A 5,913-nucleotide genomic window follows, 5' to 3' on the forward strand; every position below is an offset into this window, starting at 1 on the left:
TGTTTAGCATCTTTGGACAGATCACTTGGACCTCAGAAAAAAATGGCTAAAACATACTGAAAATCATTACTGCATAGCAGGTAATCAAGGCATGTAGAACGCTTAGGAATAATAGATATGTGCAGTTTTGCAGTGTTCCCTCCTGTTTAAAGAAAGCAACAAAAGGGAGAGGGGAGACTTCCAGAAGAAAAAAGGGTTAACAAAAAAAGGTTAACAGAAGTAAACATATTGCATGTGTTTATAACCATTTATTTTTCACTGAAAATCCACCCACTAAACACTGAACTCAAGCAAGCTGCCCTTTTTCCCAACACAGCATTTATGCTTTAAGCCTGCAATAAGAAGGTGGCAACTATTTGCAGGTTTGTTATAAACCAAGGAGCAGAGAGGCATGACTGGGTACAACTTAGCAGTGCTTAGGCTTTTTACGCTGCCTAATGGATGATAATGGCCTGTGAAGTGCAGTAAGAGCACTCTAAAAGGTTTGTCTCACACAGGTGATACTGAGATGTGCTCTGGGCTCAGAAGTCATGCTGTAAAAATACAAGCTAACAGGCCGTTCAGGAGTGTAAGATGTTTGATCAACCCAGATACAAGTAGTATTTTTTTGTATGCTTTGCCTATTTCTTCTTCATATGCTTTATTTAATAATCTGTTACCATATCTACAAAGAACACGGTATTTTATTTCATCTCCAAGGATTATGTGGACCCTCCAGCGCTCCTGAAATCCTCCAAGTGTATCTTGCCAATAGAGTTGCGGGCAGTGAATAGAATCGGAGTAAAATCTTCAGTGTTTGATGCTACTCCCATTGACAAAAGGTATATCTCATTGCAATGGTAATGACAAGCGATGCCACAAGGGAAATGATTTACAGGCTTTGCTGTGTTATCTCACAGAGTAGGTTTTGGAGCAGAACAACGTGCATAGCTGTTGTTTGATACGAACATGGTATCTGCTTTCCTCTTCTAGCGATGGAGAAGCCAGACTCCCATGCAGCTGCAGTGTGGCTCCGCCTCCGACAAAACTCACTAACCACCCTGGGAAAGAGATGTTAACATAAAAAAAATAAGTGAGAAGGGCCCCTCACACTGCTCCTGCTTCACCCTGCTCCTTATCAGCACGATACACACTCCATTAGCACCAGGGCTACTAATTAATGTGTTGGCAAAATTGCTTTAACATACTGCCCCTTTTTTAATGCAAACCCCAGCCCATGCATGGCAGAATTTTACACCTTTATTGTAGCTGGATTACTGTGGTGACAGTGACAATACACCTCAAAGAATAAGATCCTAAATAGCTCTGTGTTGTACCCCCCAGACAGGTCTTGCCTGAAGAGGTGTCACCCTGCTGCTCCCACAGCCCCAGTGGTCTCAGCCTGGTCAGGGCAGGTGGGTGTTGGAGAGGGAGTTCGCAGGGAAGGTGCTGGGAAATTTCTGAAGTATGAGCTTGTATTGGTTTGTGTGGCAAGATTTTGGTAGTGGGAGGGCTACAGGGTGGCTTCTGAGAGAAGATGCCAGAAGCTTCCCCTATATCTGATGGAGCCAATGCTGGCCGGCCCCAAGACCTACCCGCTGCTGGCCAAGGCTGAGCCCATCAGTGACAGTGGTAGCACCTCTGGGGTAACATATTTAAGGGGAAATAAACCCTGTATGATGGCAACTGCAGCCTGAAACAGGAGCAAGAGTATGTGAGTCTGCAGATTTAGACACCAAGGTTGGTGAAGAAGAAGGGGGAGGAGATGCTCCAGGCACAGGAGCAGAGATTCCCCTGCAGCCCCAGGTGAAGACCCTGGTGAGGCAGGCTGTGCCCCTGCAGCCCGTGGGGGTTAGTGGTGGAGCAGATATCACTGCAGCCTGTGGAGGTGAATGGGGGAGCAGATATCACCTGCAGCCCATGGAGGACCCCACACGGGAGCAGGGGGATGCCCAAAGGAAGCTGTGACCCCTGGGAAGCCCAAGCTGGAACAGGCTCCTGGAAGGAGCTATGGACCCCATGGAGAGAGGAGCCCAGGCTGGAGCAGGTTTGCTGGCAGGACCTGTAACCCCACGGGGAACCCACCCTGGAGCAGTCTGTTCCTGAAGAGCTGCACCCTGTGGGAGGGACCCACGCTGGAGCAGTTTGTGAAGAACTGCAGCCCATGGGAAGGACTCACGTTGGAGAAGTTCATGGAGGACTGTGTCCCGTGGGAGGGACCCCACGCTGGAGCAGGGGAAGAGTGTGAGGAGCCTCCCTCTCAGGAGGGGGTGGCAAAGACAATGTGTGATGAACTGACCATAACACACATTCCCGGTACCCCGTGCTGCTGGACAGGGGAGGAGGTAGAGAAATTGAGAGTGAAATTAAGCCCAGGAAGAAGAGAGGAGTGGGGGAAAGGTGTTTTTAAGATTTGGGGTTTTTTCTCATTATCCTACTCTGATTTGATTGGTAATAAATTAAATTAATTTTCCCCAAGTCGAGTCTGTTCTGCCTGTGACGGTAGCAGCTGAGTGATCTCTCCCTGTCCTAATCTCGACCCAGGAGCCTTTCATTGCATTTTCTCTCCCTGGTCCAGCTGAGGAGGGGAGTGACAGAGCAGCTTTGCTGGGCACCTGGCATCCAGTCAGGGTCAACCCACCACAGAGCTGATTGCCAGGGAAGCTGTGGAAGGATGCTCCTTCTGGCCACAAGTTATGCCAGCTGTTTGATCGGCCAGTCCTTAATTAGGTTCATCTTTCAAAGCAGTCACATAAAACTGGGCAAAATCATTTCAGGCATGACTGTACGGTAGGAATAGCAAGATACATTCCTTTTTACAACATTGCAGCTATCGGCTTGTTAGAACATTATGGTGATAACATTATTCTAACAGTTTGTTACCATGATTAGAGCGTATCTGGCCTTGTGGGAAATGGATCAAATGAACAATAGCTACCTGCTCTTAGCAAAAGAGCCATTCCTTTATCAGAATATAAACCTCAAATTTGCAGTTTTCAATTGATAACCCATCCAATTCACTTATCTATGTGCAAAGTATCCCATTTTACCCAATGAAACACAGAACATACTTTTTTCTATTGAGAAAAATTGCACTTAGATCTTCCTTATAATGTCAGGGTCACGGTGTTATCAAATATTAACTCTGAAAGCACCTTAAATGTCTATAAGGACCCTTGGTGTTGAAACAGGTTCTTTACCTGGTTTTCATGCACTTCAGACCTAACATGAATACCCAGCAGTGTGATGCTGTTATGGCATTAACAGGAATTATATAACCTTTCTTTTTCTATATATCATCTATATACATAATATTTTGATAAAGGCTTACCTCATTCTTATGTCCAAGATTTCAGATACTCATATCTGTTATTAAAAACCAATAAGCTAATCCTCTCAGATCCTAAAATCTTTTTCTATATTCATTGTGACAAAAGGCTTTGAGAATTACAACAAATACCATAGTATCACCACCTGTATTATTTTAGCTTCCATGTTGTCTACACTTTAATAACTGGTATGCGACAGCTTTAGAAAGTAGAAAAGCCAGAGCCACTTTCCCAGTGACAGATTAATGAAGTTTCTGGCTGTCACATAAATCCATCCCCGTGCCTATCTTGATGCACCAATATAATCAGGTTCTGCTCCACATGCAGGCTGAAGTAGTGTTAGTCAACATGCTGCTGGCTGTTATGACATGACTAAACATTATTCAGGATGGAGGACAAATAGTTGTAACAGCAGGCAGTCAGCATCCACTTGCATAAATTCTAATTAAAACTACATATTAACCCTCATGTATTTTATACAGTGAACTTTTCTATTAAAATAAATACTAGGAGGAATATGTGTGTGTGTGTGCGTGTATACATATACACTTTCCATGAACTAGAAAAAGCAGATGGGGAGGGGCTATAAATACTGCCATAGGCTAAAGACATCCCACTTCATGCTGTAAGTGAAACAGGGAAAACTGGAGACCTTCCTTGTGATGGGAAGACCCATCTGTCTTGGCACAATTTATGTTTTTTAAACAGCAGTTCAGTGGCAAGATGCAGTGTCTGGTTTTCCAAATGGACAGCATAAACTAAAAAATGGAGTAGATATAGCAGCTGCAAGCAGCTGTTCTGGTGTGTCCTCAGAAGAAAAGGTGGTTTCCCATCAGACTCTTGCCATCTTCTGAGTCCACAGAGATGAGCAACCACAGGAGTGAGCTTCAGAGCTTTTTCAGGTGGACCATGATGTGTATAGACACACCACCCCCTGTACAGACATAAGCAGAAACATTCAATTTTACTGAAATGGAAGATCAAATTCACATAGGTATGGCACTGGAAAATTTGCAGCTCCATGTTCTAATAATGTTAACCAGAGAATGCCTAGTCTACACACTGGGCCGGGCAGTAACAGAAGAGAGAAGTCAAGGTCAGATTAAACTGAATAAACAGTACCAGAAGACTGAGCTCTCCAAACTACAGCAAGAGTCTGGAAGAACTCCTGGAGAAGTAAAGAATGACCTACTGAGCGAGACTGAGAAACACAGCAGGTGCCTATCTGAATGGGGTGTGCATTATTGTTCCTTTTCTGCACTGAAAGCTTGCTGTGGAGCTCCCACAAAATTTTGAGACCCATAAAACCAGATATTTGCAAATGGGGAAGTGTTATTAGAGAGCTCTGGGATGAACATTAGAAAATGAGAAAAATCCAGATCTTATTTTGTACACAAGGGGGAAACATTTTGAACCCTTTCTCTTGGAAAGTTGCTTACAAGACTACCTGTCCATGACCAAAGATTCACATTTGCCCTATTCCCTGAAAAATTTTCATATAGTGCCAGGAATTATAAAGAGAACAATAACTTCACTACTGCTAACAACTGGATATCCATGTATATAAACATCACATGAAAGAGAATAATTTCCTAGTCCCAGTAAGTCTTATTAAATTGAAATGCACCAGGGAGAAACAAGAACAGTGTCAAACTTGTTTTCCTGCCAATCTTTCTTTTGTGGTTTTGTTCATAGTGTAAAAAACATGTCATAATAAAGCATAAACAAAATACATACTTGGAATCCAAGCATCTTATTCCATCTATTAGAATCTGAAAAAGTTAATGCAATACAGATATGTACTTTTTCAGCAAATCATGTATCACGAAATTGTCCCATATTTGCTCTTGGCAATACATGCTGAATTTGCTTATCAAAGCCCTGTGTTATTTACATGTAAAATACAATTTTGCATTTTCAAGGGACATTGATATTCTTTGGCACTTTGGAGTTTAAAAGACGAGTTAATACTGCCCTCTGCAGCTAGTCTGGGTTCAAAAGCTCCTACTGCTCTGACAGCATTGGTAGCAATGCTGTGGTTACTATGATGGTCTAAAGATATAGGAAAAGCTTTTTTTAAATTGTATTATTGTAGCCTGGAAAAAAACCATAGATGAGGTCTGGGAAGCGGGGCACATGTTGTTCTTCTGGTCTAAAACAGAAGCAGGAAACGTCTTTTTCAGGCCAGGAGAAAGGCTGATATGCTGAAAGCTCCTTTGTTTCTTCCAACCTATATAAATAAAATTAATTAAAGATGTTACCACTACAAACCTTTCCTACCTGAGCAACTGAAAGCATACACAGATTGCGTAGTGGGTAAATGGGTAAGGATGTCCAGCTCTGCTGTGTAGTTTTCTGAGAGAACTCGGAGACCATCTGAACAGCTCACCTAAAATCTCTCTTCTTAATGTGAAAACTGGAAGGGGTGGAGAATACACCATATCCCCATGGTCAGTTACCCTCACTGCACAAACGTACATCTTCTTATCTACAGCTGGGCACAGGAAAAATCTTCTATGTTTATCTAACTCCCATTTTCTCTTATTGGTCAGCTTCCACTGACTTCAGGGCCATAGACATGACCTACACCATGAGAAAGCCAGTC

At 43.0% G+C, this 5,913-nt stretch overlaps 1 long non-coding RNA gene across 1 annotated transcript; it reads right to left on the reverse strand.

The window, feature by feature from the left end:
• Window positions 1-233: 233 nt before the first annotated feature.
• Window positions 234-3,738, reverse strand: LOC129784224 (uncharacterized). The gene is made up of 2 exons (XR_008746686.1): window positions 3,311-3,738; window positions 234-1,040 (listed from the first exon to the last, which is right to left on the reverse strand). It is a non-coding gene; the product is annotated as an uncharacterized LOC129784224 (long non-coding RNA).
• Window positions 3,739-5,913: the final 2,175 nt, after the last annotated feature.

Source organism: Falco peregrinus, chromosome 3, assembly GCF_023634155.1.
Source record: "Falco peregrinus isolate bFalPer1 chromosome 3, bFalPer1.pri, whole genome shotgun sequence".
Classification (NCBI taxonomy): Eukaryota; Metazoa; Chordata; class Aves; order Falconiformes; family Falconidae; genus Falco; species Falco peregrinus.